Below are 14693 nucleotides of genomic sequence, written 5' to 3'. Positions count from 1 at the left end.
TCATCGAGCATTCACAGGGGAAATTTGCTGGGACTCTGTGCTCCCTGTGATCCTCTTTACCGTAATTTCAACTTTTGTCCTATTTCTGGAGATTCCTTGGAATCTGGGCACACATGGATAGCTTCAGCAAACTTGGGAAATAGGCATGAAGATACTCACTTTAGGGACTCTGTCAGCCTGGCTCTGTGGCCAAGGTAACAGGCCAGCCAAGGCAGGGCCAGAGCTCAGAGCTGGAGGGTAAGTTCATAAAACAAACATAGGAACATTAAGCCTGAGGAAGAGACAAGGTTGACTTGCAGGGCACAGGCCAGAGCTCAGACTTCAAGCTGGCTGGTTCTCTGAGAGTGCCAGAGGTCAAGGTCCAGCAGGGGCAAAAGTCATGGTGTGGTCATGGGGTTGGGGTAGGGGTTGTGCAGGAGGAGGTGATTTAAGATCCAGATTACCCAGCTGCCCTGACTCATGCATACTTGGAGGGATAAAGTCTGAGAGCCTGGGCATGTCAGGACTCGGGCCCACGCTGGCCTGAGGGATCAGGGAAAGACTGGAGCTCAGAGTGGGAGTTCTGGAGCAGCAGCAAGGCTCCCAGGCGAGCAGTTCAAGCCAGCATGGTCCTGGCTCTGGGGAGGGCTGCTGACCACAGCCACGGGGGCCTGGTCATCCATCCTGAGTTTGCAGATAAGGATTGGGAGGGTGTGAAGAAGGATTCGGCTAGTGCTGGAGAAGGCAGTGCCTTCTGTGTCCTTGGAGACTTTTACTACTCTTTCTGGAGGCCTGGAGAGCACAATCTCTCTCAAAGTCCTTACAGAGCTGTCTGCCGGCAGCAGTTAGGGCCCAAAGAAGTGTGAAGCGTGATGTGCCAGGACCGTTCTGGGTGCAGCCCTCCTGACCCCCAGGACTTCTTGAATAAAGCTCTGGATCATCATTTCTTACCAGGCCAGATGTCTCTGGTTATGATGGACTAACCACCCGAGACCCATGGGCAGCACACAGATTAATGTGGATCTAGTCCTCAGAGAGCCAAGGGTGCCCCACTGCCTTCCTCTTCCCGATGCCTCTTTCGTGCTTCCTGTGGAGAACTCCAGAATGGAGGGAGCTGAGACCACGAGGGGGTGGAGAACATGTCAGGGATCTGAATTTTCTTGCTTAAGGAAGCTCTTAACAAGCACCCATCTGCCATCAGGGAAGAAAACATCATTCTCTTAATTCAGTGTGTTCGGGACCAAATGCTCTCAGCAGCAATCTGTGTCCCAATGCATTTTCCTGTGGACTTAGTTTCAAATGTTCTTTTCTAAATAATCCATTGAAGAGGACAGAGAACCCAGCTACTTACCCACCACATTTTATTTCCTTAGTGAGTAATTATGATATTTCTTCAGCTGTTTAAATGTGTTCTCTGAGTCAGGTAAAGGAGATCATAATCATTCATCAACAACTAGTTCTTGGGTACTTAAAAAATAGTCCAAGCACTTAATCATACTTAAAATTGACTATTAATGAAGCTTATAAATGGTTTTGCAGCTCTGAAAGTGAAGTTCTTTGCAGACTTACAGAGTGTTTAGCCATTTAGATTTTACCAAACAAATGTTACTCATGCTTTAATTCCCAGGAAAAGAGATTTAGAAAGTGAGGTTAATGTTCAGTTGTCCTGCACTGAGTTTAGTAATTACGTACTCCATGTGGGAAGCCCTGAACTCAGGTTAAACATTCTTCAAGTTATTCCCAAACTTAGAGAACATTAATGACCTACTTTTTTTTTTTATTATTATTAAAGAAAAGAATGAGGGAGTGGGTAATAGATCAGTGGAGGAGCAGAGTGCACTAAGTCCTGGATTCAATCCCCAGTACATCCATTAAAATAAAGAAAAAAAAAAGAATGAAAAGAATGAGGAGGCACATTAAAGACATTAAGGAATAGCTTTGCTTTAATGTTGATATTTAAGGGAAAAAGGTCCCATTTTCTTTTTCTCAAGAATTACTGACCCACAGGAAAAATAAATTAAAAAAAAACTCTTTCCTTTTAGTGTTTTTTTTTTAATAGGAGGATTAATATAAATCACCTTGTCACTTGTTTTAAAATAAAAGACTGAATGATAGAACTTATTTAACAAATATTGCAATATATTAAAAGCCTTTAAGTTGATAATGAGGCAAAAGTAAACCAAGAATGAAACAGAACCAAGACGAAAGACAGAATATGAATACTATCAACCTCTCCCCCAAGACGTGGCTGATGTTGCTTTTTTTAAAAAAAAAAAAAGCAATTCTTTAGAGAAGCAGTTGGAAACTTTCTGTAAAGAGCCAGAGAGTAGCTTTTGTATTCTGCAGACCACATACCTTCTCTGTTTATTATTGGGCTTTTATTTTTCCTTTTTTTTTTTTTTTTTAAGACAATACTTTAAAAATGTTGAAAACATTCTTATCTCACACTTGTACAAAAACAGACAGTGGGCTGAATTAAACCCACAGATGGTAGTTTGCTGACTCCTACTTAAGATTTTAGAATAGGGCAAATGGTGCTCAAATATGCTCGCTAGTAATTTTATATAAAATTTGCAAGAATTCTTGACATGGAAACGTCCTAGTTTTAATGGAGAAAGGTATATACCGTTCCTTCTTGGTATGCATGAAAATGTCGCTTTTCCAAGATAAAGAAAGGCTTTTCTTTTGAGGAGTAGCTGCTCTATCTTGTGACCCTTCCATTGGGAGAGCTCTGAGAGCTTTGATAGGCTTGTATATTTCCAACTTCAGGAATAAAATCATCCCTGGCTACCTCCTCTGCAGGCAGGCTATTTCCTGTAGCTCCAGCCAACGCTTTCTACCCTGAAGCACAGTTTCTTCAATTGGACTCTAAGGGAACACTCTTGAGGTCACTCAAGTTCTCCACAGAATTTTTAAGTTCTATGTTTTCGTTTCTAATGGTAATAAAATAATTGATGTCATCAAATGCGGGATCATCTGGGTGATGACTGCTGAAGTGGGTACCATCAGAGGAACTAAGTGCCCACTGAATTCAAGAGTTCTGGTTAATAGGAATATGGGTGAAGAGTGACAATGTTGCAGCCTCCTGTACCCAGGAAGGTTTTGCTGCAGTTGGTTAAAAGAAAGAGTCGTGAGTGAATACAGCCATCTGACCATTTAGCAACAGTATCTTCATGTCAAACCAAAAAAGTTCCACTATTGTAGTGGGAGCCAGGGACTTACTGCCAGCGGTGGTTTAACTTCTGCAAAGCCCCATCGTTAATTCAACTATCCTAGTTACCTTCGGTTTTACTGAATTTGGTTAATGTAGTTAGTTTGTAAATTTACTTCAGTTTTTCACTGGTGTAAGAAGTGTAACTGTAATAATAAAAACAGCAAGTTAGCACCACAGGTCTGCATCTGTGTTCTTTATAAGACACCTATTCCTTCCTTAGTGGAAAACAATATTGCACCGAAACCCAAAAAGCTACAGATCAGTATCTATTATAATGAGTATATATATAAAAATCTTAATAATGAAGGTATTTTAAAGTCAGAGATAATAGCCTATTTAAGGTAATATTTGATGGAACACATTCTGGAAACTCAATAATTGAGACACTTGTTGCAATTTATTGTAACAGAATTTGACTGAAACTTAAGCTACCACTTTCACAAAAATATAATCTTTCTTGTATCATCAAATGCTCTGAAGAAATGGTGAGCAGTTGCTTGTGCATGACTTTTAAAATTTTAGCTTTGTTTTTGTTACCTGAATGTTGTTGTACATGAAGATGACAATGCAAATAAGATCTTTGTTTAATTCCCAGTTTTGTTTTTTTGGTTTTGGGAACAGAGAAAAGTTTATTGCAGGGCCAAGCAAGGAGAATGTGTGGCTTGTGCTCAAAAATAACTCCCAGTTTTTAATCATTGTATCTGGTGGCAGTAAAGAATACATGTGTTTTCAAAATATGAAAGTCTCTAACTTGATTCAAATTAGATGACTTTTTGCACATTTAATGATTAAACCTCTTTATGCAATTATTTTCTCAGTTAGATGTAACCTACTAGCTGACTCTGCATTCATATGCTCTGCTGAATTTCTAACTAACATGCTATGTACGAGTATGCCAGAAAGTATCTTGGTTATGTGGGTCTTTACCTATTTCACTTTTCATACAAGTAACTTGGGACATTGGCATCAACTTGAAAACAGAAATTCCCTTTGGGCATATCCGAATTTCTTGTATCTGATTTTTTTTTTCTTTTGCAGTAAAAACATAAATGTAGTCTCTTTTTAGAGTTATCTACATTTTTCAAGAAGGAACAGGGATAAAAGCAGTAGCTTAAACTTTCTGGCCTTATGCTACCTTTATACTTCTAAAAATTGTTGAGGAACCCAAAGAGCTTTTGTTTATGTGGATTACATCAATTGTTATTTATCATACCAGAAATTAAAATTGAGAAAATTTAAAACTATTTATTAACGTATTTAAAATAATAATAATAATAAACCATTACCTATTAACATAAATAACATTGTCTGAAAAGTAGCTATATTTTCTGAAATGGAAATACTTAGGGGGAAGTATAGCTTTATTTTACATTTCTGCAGATCTCTTTAATGTCTGGCTTAAAAGAAATTGGTGGATTTTTATATCTGCTTCTGCATTCAATTTATTGCATTATGTTGATTTGGTTGAAGTAGATGAAGAAAATCTAGCTTCACGCAGACATGTATTTGAAGGGAAGAGTATTTTAACAGTCTTTCCAGATGATTATGGATATTCTTCTTTGACAGTATACCAAAACTCAACAAGTGGTGGCTTCTTAAAGATTAGTGGCAACATGAACTTTGAAATCATATCAATGAAATCTGCATACTCAGTTACATTAAAATTCACTATTTCAAAAAAAAATAACTGATCTATCTTGCACTTTAAATGAATATTTCACTCATGACTTTTACTGGTCATCTGGAAAATTTAGTTCAATGAGATATACAGATCTTGCAAATGTTGACACATCACTCTATGGTATCTAAGAAATCACATTTATTAATATCATCACCCATCTCATCAGAACAACAACAACAAAAAAACAGTTTTGGAAAGCTGTCAAACTCAAAATGGCAGCTACAACTTTTCCAAAATTCTAATTTTCACTTGAAAGTTTAAATTTTATCACTCACAACAAATTCTGCCAGGTGTTTTTTTTGAAATGACAGACACACTTTGTTTTTTGTCTAGAAAATGTCTGCCAAATACCAAAGTCTGAAGAACCACAGTTGGTCTGTCAGTCACTCTCTCAAGTAAAAATAGGTTGTCCAGTCGATCGCCATTATTCCTAGAGGTCAGAGCTTTCGGGGTCAGACCACCTCAGAGGCTGGTGGTCTGAGTAGATGACTACCTTTGAGTTAGGCATGCACCCCGTTCCCACTGTCTGCTGGTAGCAGCCTGATGTGGAGCCAAACATGGCCATTTATGCCTGAGGAACCTTCTAGAAAATTTACTTAGTGGATGCTGTGGATACAGCAGTTTCCCTCTGAAGAGGGGTGCAGGAATGGCAGACATGCTCAGGTCTGGTGTGTCATGTAGATTGACAATTTTAACAAACATAGACTTTAGACGACCTTAGGCAAAAGGAAGAGGAAACCTTCTGCCTACTCCTTGGGGGATTTACTTCTCTTTTAATGCTTTCCTTCCTATCATTCTTTATCCATTCTACTCCACCCTCCTCTTAGTGTTCAGTGTCCTCAACAGAGTCTTGCACGCCAGTCATCTCATTCTCACCATCCTACCATCCTCACATCTCACCATCTCTCACATACCTGCCTTGTCCTCTGCTGCTTTGTCGGATTTATTTGCCCAGCATCCTGCCTTCTGTCAGTGGTAACTAATGAATGGCTAACCAATTCATGAAAATGTTATTAACAAGAGCTAGTGGGAGCATGAAGCCCCCCTCCCCTCTACATAGTAGATATGCCTGAAACTGGTGGCAGGCCATTATAGGACTTGAGGACAAGGAAATCTTGAATAGGGGTGTGGTGGTAGGCACTGAGAAAAAGAGCTTCAAATAATACTACACAAACATCCCCTTTATCCACCTAGGTGTAGAACAGGCCTGGGTGGTAATGAAAGAAAAAGTTAGCAAAAAACTCTAAAATTACTTGTGTCATTATACCTGAAGCAACTAGAAAACTAGAAACTTTTCATGGTCCATCATAGTCCCTAAATCAATTATTGGCTTGTTCTCATGTATTGCTACATATCCAAAACGAGCCAAAGAACATCTCACTTTTAGATCCATTATTTTCTCCTCTTACTTATTGTAAATTACAAACAATTTAGGTAAAGATCTGCTTCATTGATTTAGACTTTAATAGACATTTTCAATGAGATGTTAAAACTCTCATGGAAAGAAGACTAAATATTTTTAAATGGATGATTATTTCCCAGATGCATATATCATAATTGTGCCGAGGTAACCCAATAGTTCTGTTAAAAATTAGTATGATAGTTCTTGTTAACACAGATCTTTAATCTACACACTTGTCTTCAAGGTTGGAAGTTACTGTAAACAGAATGAGAGTTCATCCCACATGTTGTAGGCAGAGTTTGAGAGTGATAGAGGGGGAATAATTCCCTATGTGACAAAGGAGGCTGTTCTGCCATCACACACCATTTAGCAAGTTTTCTTCAGGGTCCCATTACCTCTGGAGTATTCAGAGAAACTCAAAAAGAACCTATTTCAAGCTATCAGTGGAGCCCTCCTTGCTACCTTGTGCTTTTTGTAAGATATAGATTCACTCATTAAGAACTGTAAACTTTCTTCTATTTTTTTCATTTAAAAAAAGGTAGGTAAGAGCATGAGGATATCTTAACTGTATTATGCAAGTTTGGGTTTGTATTCCACATTTGCCAGCCATGGAGAGCTTATTACAAGCTCTTTGGCCTTGGTTTCTTCATGTGTCAGGTGGGGATAATACTTGTCCGGTATGGCTGATGTGGGATTAGAGATAATACTGTATGTCAAGTTCCTGGCACATGGCAGGCGCCCCTGGTATTGTTATTCAGAGAAGTGCTACGTAAAGCTGTTTACATTTAAAAGACATTCACATTCTCTGAGTTTGATGTTGCTTGAAAGCCTTCTTTCCTGCCTGGTGGCCGACTTTCCCTTTTCTTATTGTTCTAAGAATACTTCTCCATTGCGTCCATTGTAAATAGTAACAATTGTTTAGTTGTTCCATCAGAAGAGAGAAGCCTTCCTGGAGCCTGGCTGACAGAGCTCCCTGTCTGATCTGTCTACCAGCTTTGGAGCTGGAGACAAAGCAATGCTCTCTCACTTCCTCCTCTAGGAAGAGAACAGAGTCCCCAACCAAAATAGATCCTTGGCGTTTTGCAAACGCCACCCAGAATAAATACAAAGGAAACGAAGACAAAAATCCACTGGGGTGGATATTGAGACAGAATTCTTCCTAAAATAAAAAGGTTTTCAAAGTTGGTTAAGAAGTAGTAATGGATATTACAGCACATGAATCATTGTTGTGCCGATTCCAGATATAAATTAGTAATATACTACACACAGGGTGGTTCTATTTGGATTACTTGACTATAGATATTATATCTAGAGAAATATGCCCACGAAGCTACATTTAGGAACAAGAATAGCCCTATCAAAAGTTCCAAGAACCAATTCGTCCATGGTGTTTAATGGAAAATTAGGATCTTGACACTAAAAATTGATAAATTTTAGCTCTTTCACATCCATAATGAAGTTTGGAATAAAAACCATGTGATGCTTTCTTTATCTTTATACATTTTAAAATTAAAGCTGGATGCAAATTAATGGTAAAGTTTAGGGAAGGGGATGCCTGCCTGGCAAAAGATACCTGACAGAAATTAAAATACAAGTAGACAAAACACGTGTACTAGATTGTTTATTAAAGGTTGGACAGGAGATGCTCCCAGCCTGGGGAGAGGAGAGAGTGTATTGGAAGGAAAGCAGTGAGTATTGGAGGTGAGTCTGGAAGAAAGGGGCTCGATGCCAAAAGCCTCAGATAGAGCCTAGGCAAGTGGAAAACTACAGCTAGGCTGGTGGGATCTGAGACCAGAGGAAAGCTGGCCTCCATTTCAGGTGGAGACCAGGGAAGCTGGCCAAAACCCTCAAAGGAAATGGCTGTAAGGAGCCGGGCAGGTAGGGCTTCAGGCAGCCTGGCAGAGATTGCTGTTGCTCAGTCACCACACAGAAACCACCACACCGGACAGGTTCCAACAACAGGGGCCTGTACATCTACGGGGACCTGTGGCCAACGCCCAGATTGGGTGAAAGAGATCTCAGTATCACCACGGTGAGCAAGAATCAGATGCTCCCCATGCTTTACCTCCCATTCAGTATGGTGGTACTATCTAACCACCACCACCACCCCCGCCCCCAAAATGCAGGCACAACTACAGGAAAAAAGAAGGTTATTCCAAAGTGACTGAGACTGTGTGGCCATCTAACTGATGGGACGAAGCCTCACACTAGAAATTAATTTGAATTAAAGAAAAAATAAGTGATAATTCTTCCTCATCAAAGTTGTAGACTCCTACCAGTTACATGCATTTAAATATGTTTATATAAAGATGATGAAAATATAAATTTTTAAGGGAGATCACCTGCTGGAGGGAGAGGCTATACAGCTGGAAAGGAAAGGAGAAAGTATTCATTTGAGTGTAGGTGTTTCTGTAGTGTTTAAATAATTAGGGCGAATGGATATTCCTTTTGCCGGTTAATGGACTGGAATAGTATCAAGTGCAAAGACAAAAGCAGCAAGTTCAAAATTATTTTGTAGAACTTGATAAAAGTCAAGATTCAAATGCCTATTTTGGGCAAATTATTAATATGCCTGTGCCTTGACTTATTTATAAAATGAAGGGATTGGGTTAAGTGATTTACGTCATCCATTCCTGTTCTTGAAAATGTCTAACCAGATAACAGCAGAAAAGAGTTATATTTGTGAAGAACCTTGGATAAGTAAAGACCCTTCTGTAAGTTAATGTTCTAAAGATGGTGACTACAGGAATCATAGTGGAAACAGAACTGTTCCATGAAACAGGGGTTTCACTGTCAATCTCGACTCTGCCAATTTTTTTCTGTGTGACCTTGGACAAGACAGTTTAAACACTTTGGGTTTCAACTCTTTAAACATCTCTAAAGTAGAAGTTTCCAAACCTGTCTGTACCCTGGAATCAATTAGATGTTTTAAATAAAATACACACACCATACATCCAATAGGAATATGTATGTATGTTACCAAAAACATGCACAAGAACGTTCACAGCAGCACTATTTGTAATAACTCAAAACAAGAAACAATCCAAGTGTCCATCAAGAGCAGAATGGATGAAGAAATGTTAGTATACTCACGATTGGACGCTATAGAGCAGGGGTTAGCATATTTTTTTCTGTAAAATGCCAGACAGTAAATATTTTCAGCTTTGGCTGCCAGTCTCTGCTGCAACTAAACTCAGCCATTGCCGTGTGAAAGCAGCTATAGACAATACAGAAACAAATTAGCCTGGAGGCTTCATCATAGATGCAGGAGGCAGACATGAGACCTGGCCTGGGTGCTGCCAGCCCTCTTCCTAGAGCTCACTTCTTATTTTGAGCTAGCCACACTGACCTCATTTATTTCCCTCAAAGCACCCAATCCTTTCCAGCCTTAAGATTTTTGCACTTATTTTTCCCAATCCTACTACAGTCTGCCCCAAGATCTTTGACCATCTGGCCCCTTCTTATCACCCAGGCTTAACTCACAGGTGTCTTCTCTGTAATGCCTGCAACTGATCTCCCCATCTAATTGCATCCCTATCACTCTGTTACATCACCTTTATCATATCACCTTATCTTCATCCTAGCATTATCTAAATTATCAATTATCCATTTTTATTTATGGTCTGGTTTTCCTGTATAGAACAGAATCTTCATACAAGAAAAGATGTGTGTTTATTTCTACTGGAAAAAATTATCCAAGACTCCAAAACGAGCAAAAGAAATTACTGGGTATACTTTCAGTTTTAGTACTGGGTGCTATTGAGAGCAGAGATCAGCAAACATGTTCTGTAAAAGATTGTACAGTAAATATTTAGGCTTTATAGGAAAAAAAAAAAAAGCAAAATTGAGGCATTACGTAGGTACGTACCTAACAAGAGAGCAAATAATTTTCACAATTTTTTTAAATTGATGACATTCAAAACAAAGTAATAATAATTGAATACAATTTTTGATAACATGGATCTACTAATATGAAGAAAGAATTCTTTGGGGGAGTATATATTTTCCTTCATTGGGGTTCAAAGTATCATCAAAGTCAGTTGTAAATGTCCATCTGTTAATGTTGATCTCTAAGGAGCGTTTATACTTCTCATCTGTCTTTTCACACAGATAGGTATTGTCAAATGCTGATAGCATGTGATTCAATTGAGAATATTCATTACATGGAAAACATTTATAAAGTTCTACTCCATTCTCATCTTAATATTTGCTCAAAAAAATCATAATAAAACTTTACCACTGCTGAGCTATCAAAAGAGAAAAAAGAGAGAGAAAGAGAAAGAAACAAATAATTAGCTTGGCAGTGCTTCAATAAAACTTTATTTACAAAACAGGAAGTTGACCCCCTGCTGTAACAAGGAAAAGAAGCAAACTATAACTATATGCAATAACATGGATGAATCTCACAAACATTCTATTGAGTAAGAGAAGCCAGATACAAAAGAACACACACGGTGTGGTTCCATTTATATAAATTTCAAAGGTAAGCTATGATGTTAGAAACCAGAATGTAGTGGTTATCTTGGGAAAGGTGACAAATTGGGGGCCCAAAGAGGTGTCTTCTGAACTAGATTGCTTCACTACTTGATTTGAGACTATGCTCACTTTGTGAAAATTAATAGAACTGTACACTTACAGGATTTATACTTTTTTTTTCTGATGTAAGCGTTGCTTCAGTGAAAAGTTTACATAAAAATTAGATATTTCAGGACCTCACTCTGTAAGAATTTGAATTACTTGGTTGACATTTGTAGCCTGAGGCTCTGTCCTAATCTATTCTTGAAGAGGTAAGTGACCTGCCCAAGGTCACGTCATTGACAGAGCCAAAAGAGAGCAAGCTCTTACAGCGCTGAGCACGGGGTAAGTTGTCTGTGCAGACAGAGGACACACAGCACCTGTTCTTGAGAACCAACTGGTCTTTAGCTAAAGGAAGTCAAGGTTACATTCCAGACTTTAACCTAGAGTGATATTTGCACATTACCTGAATAGTCTCACTGGCTTCTGCCACCTGGGCAGTGCCCTGTTCAGAGCTTCATAGATTTCTAGAATTGCTGGGATGCTGCCAGAAGGCTTTTAGAGCTCAGAATGAGCAGAGCAGCCAGCTGTCCAAGCAAATATTCCCAGAGTTCTTTTGAGCTCCCTGATCCTCTTATAGGACAGCATTGTGGTACAGCAGACACCACCTTAAGTTTGATTTCAACTTCTCATTCTGGTTTTGTGACTTGTTGGCAAATTACTGAATTTTACCCAACCATAATTTTCCTCATTTGTAAAACTGGCATAGAATCTACTCCCACTTTATTCTCCCCACCCCTATGACATGCAAAGTTTTTTTCTCTTTTTTTAATTCAGTATTCATTGAGCCAACATTCATGTGCCAAGCACTATTTAGCATTTTATAAGGATATCTCATTAATCTTTGTCAGTAGGGAAGGTTCATTTATAAACCTCATTTTATACATGAAGAAACTAGGAATCAGAGAACTTAAGTGATCTGTCCAAGGCCATACAGGTAATAAGAGGTGGAACCAGTTTCCCACTGAGGAAATCTAACTGGGAGCCTACCCTTCACCACTCCTTGAGAAGATGACAGTGCTTGGCAGCTGTCACCGTGTCTGGCCCATGGGTGAAATTCAACAGATGTTAATCCTCCACTTCCTTTTGCCTCAAAGAGCTATGAATCAGAGCTGAAGTTTGACAGTCAGAAAATCTGGATTCTAGTGGCTTGGTAAGTTACTTTTATCTCCTTACCAGTATAATAAAGACACTGGATTAGGTGAATCTGAAACATTTCTCCTGGGCTGAATGAATTTGTCCTCTCTATGAATGCTTGCACCAAACAGAAAATAACTTAAGATTCTTAAGACTATTTTTTGTCCTAAAATTTTATGAAAATTTTGCATTTACTTTCATAATCTGAGTTTGTTTGAAAAATAGACATTGAATCATGCGCTAGCTAAACCTCTCTTCATCACACACACACGCACACGCACACACACACATTCACCCACACTCACTTCACCCCATCCTGCAGCTCCCGCTCATCTCTTTACTCCAGGGACACCTCACTCATGGTTGCACATTTCCAAGGGTCCCCTAAAAGCAGGACTCCCAACTTGGTTTGAAAAGCAGAGGTTTTTGTTGATTTATTCAAGCTTCTGTACCTATACCATCTTACTAATCTGTGAGGTGAAAGCTTATGACACAGATGCTCTCCCCATACCTGACACGAGTCCCTGAAATTCATTCACAACGGAAGACGTCATTCTCATTAAAACAATCTATGCACTTTTGACATTTAGCCAACTTGGCAGACCATGCTGAATTTTCTACAAAATGGTAAGTGGTGATGGCGATGTAGTTGGGGGTGATTGTGCTGATAAAATATAACCCTGTTTCCATAGGAGATGGTTTCTTATAAAGGCAAAGTTGAAAAGTATCAGATTTGGAAACCACTGAACCAACAAGCACATGTAGAGGGCAAGAATGCTGAATTCACAGAATAAACTCAGGATTGTTTTTATAGTACTCACGTCCTTGTCATTTGCCAGCATTTAGAAACCCGCTTAATATTTAAGGGGGAATGAGTTTTGTTCAAGCTATTTACAGAAGTGAAAACAAAAGTTAATTAGGATAATAAGCTCATACTTTGTCCCTGAAACAGGATTAGCAGAATTTTAGAATAACATTTGAAATGAGATGTTATAATTCATGGGATGTATATAAAAGCATTACACTTAAAAAAACAAAACCATTAAAAACCACTGTTAATTTTGGAAGGCACAATAGCCAGTAGGGTTGAAAGATTTAGCATTCCAGTAATAAGAGTCTGGAATTCCAAAACACAGAAAAACTGTCATTTTTATTGTTTTGCTTAGTTTGGTTTTATTCCAGGAAGTTAGGAGACACTGGGCCAGACAGTATAGATGACAAGTCATGATGTGAATGCTTCCTACGAGACAGGAAATGCTCGCAGACCCTGCACGTGACTCTCTGCAAAGTCTGATCTTTGTTTTCAGTACATCCATTTGCTTCTTTTTACTTAATTCTATGTATTGTGTCCAGATGAGACAGAGAGAAAACTGTAATTATAAGATAATATGCCTATGAAAGAAATTGCCCTTACGACACCAAGGAATGAATGAAGATTCTTTCCACTGATTTATGAGGATATACTTGGTATCAATGGAGTGACTTGCTGCAGTAGACTTGCTAGGGAGTTCATAAAATTTTTCAGTTCCCAAATGCTAATGAACAGACACACGTGTGTGTGCATATAAACACACATATGTGTATACACACATATATATGATTGGTTTTTCAAGTGATTTCAGATTTTTTAAAAAAAGAATCACTACAAATCAGTTTTTAACAGTGGATAAATTTTGAATCTGTGTTTCTGAGCTGTTACTATTCTGGTCATGTAGACCTTGGGAATTAAAAACTCAGAATATTTTCTTCATCATTTTGAGGCTGATTCATCCTGTCTTTGAATCTGCCCACCTGAAAGTGTCTTGAAAACTTTTCCTTAAAAAACTGGAGTTGGCTTCAGTTCAACTATCTGATTCCATTCTATGCCCTAAAGGTATGCTCCTATTGCTGCAAAAAAGAAAAAATATATATATAATGCATTAAAAAAATTTTTTAATGGAGGTACTGGGGATTGAACCCAGGACCTTGTGCCTGCTAAGCACATGCTCTACCACTGAACTATACCCCAACCCCACCATAATGCATTTTTAAATTATTAAATGATGCTAAGCTGAAACATGCCAATTTACATTAATATAAAGTTATGGTAAAAGTCTTCCTTCCTACGAATATTTTTGATAAAACTATAGCAGTATTACTTCAAGCCAGACCAGAGAGCTGCAATAGGATATGTCTCAGCCCATTTTCTATACAACAGATTTTTACTGCAAAAATCCAATTTTTCTTTAGTATCATTTTTAAGGCATGTAGTTGGCCATTGGTTGAGGGGGTGGAATGTCAGTTCTCAGCATTGAAAAGAGAATTGAGGTGTTGGCAGCACCCTGTTCTTTCTGAAGTCTTTAAAGAAGGATCTTTCTTCGCCTCTTCCAACTTTTGGTGGCCTCAGGGTTGTAGCAGCATAACTCCAATCTCTGCTTCTGTCTTTACATCATCATCTTCCCCAAGTGTCTGTGTCTTCACACCATGTTCTGTGTGTGTGTGTCTCTTTTCTGCTAGGACAGTAGTCTTTTTGGATTAAGGGCCCACCCTATTCCATATGATCTCATCTTAACTAATTACATCTGCAACAGCTGGATTCCAAATAAGGTCATTCTGAAGTGTTAAGGGTTAGGATATCAACATATCTTTGGGGAGTGGAGTGATACAGTTTAACCCATAGCAGTTCAATACCTGCCAAGGCAGGTGATCTGGATACTGGGATTACA

At 38.6% G+C, this 14693-nt stretch overlaps 1 long non-coding RNA gene across 6 annotated transcripts in view; it reads left to right on the top strand.

Moving 5' to 3' along the window:
- The first annotated feature begins 406 nt into the window (after positions 1-406).
- LOC105096364 (uncharacterized) overlaps positions 407-14693 on the top strand; it is a 35139-nt gene continuing 20852 nt past the window's right edge. For all 6 annotated transcript variants that reach the window (XR_837835.3, XR_010381235.1, XR_010381236.1 and 3 more), the window contains exon 1: positions 407-586. This is a non-coding gene — a long non-coding RNA (uncharacterized LOC105096364). The remainder of the gene's footprint in view (positions 587-14693) is intronic.

The sequence above is a fragment of the Camelus dromedarius genome, chromosome 6 (genome assembly GCF_036321535.1).
Source record: "Camelus dromedarius isolate mCamDro1 chromosome 6, mCamDro1.pat, whole genome shotgun sequence".
Classification (NCBI taxonomy): Eukaryota; Metazoa; Chordata; class Mammalia; order Artiodactyla; family Camelidae; genus Camelus; species Camelus dromedarius.
This window is presented reverse-complemented; position numbering and strand designations above follow the sequence as displayed.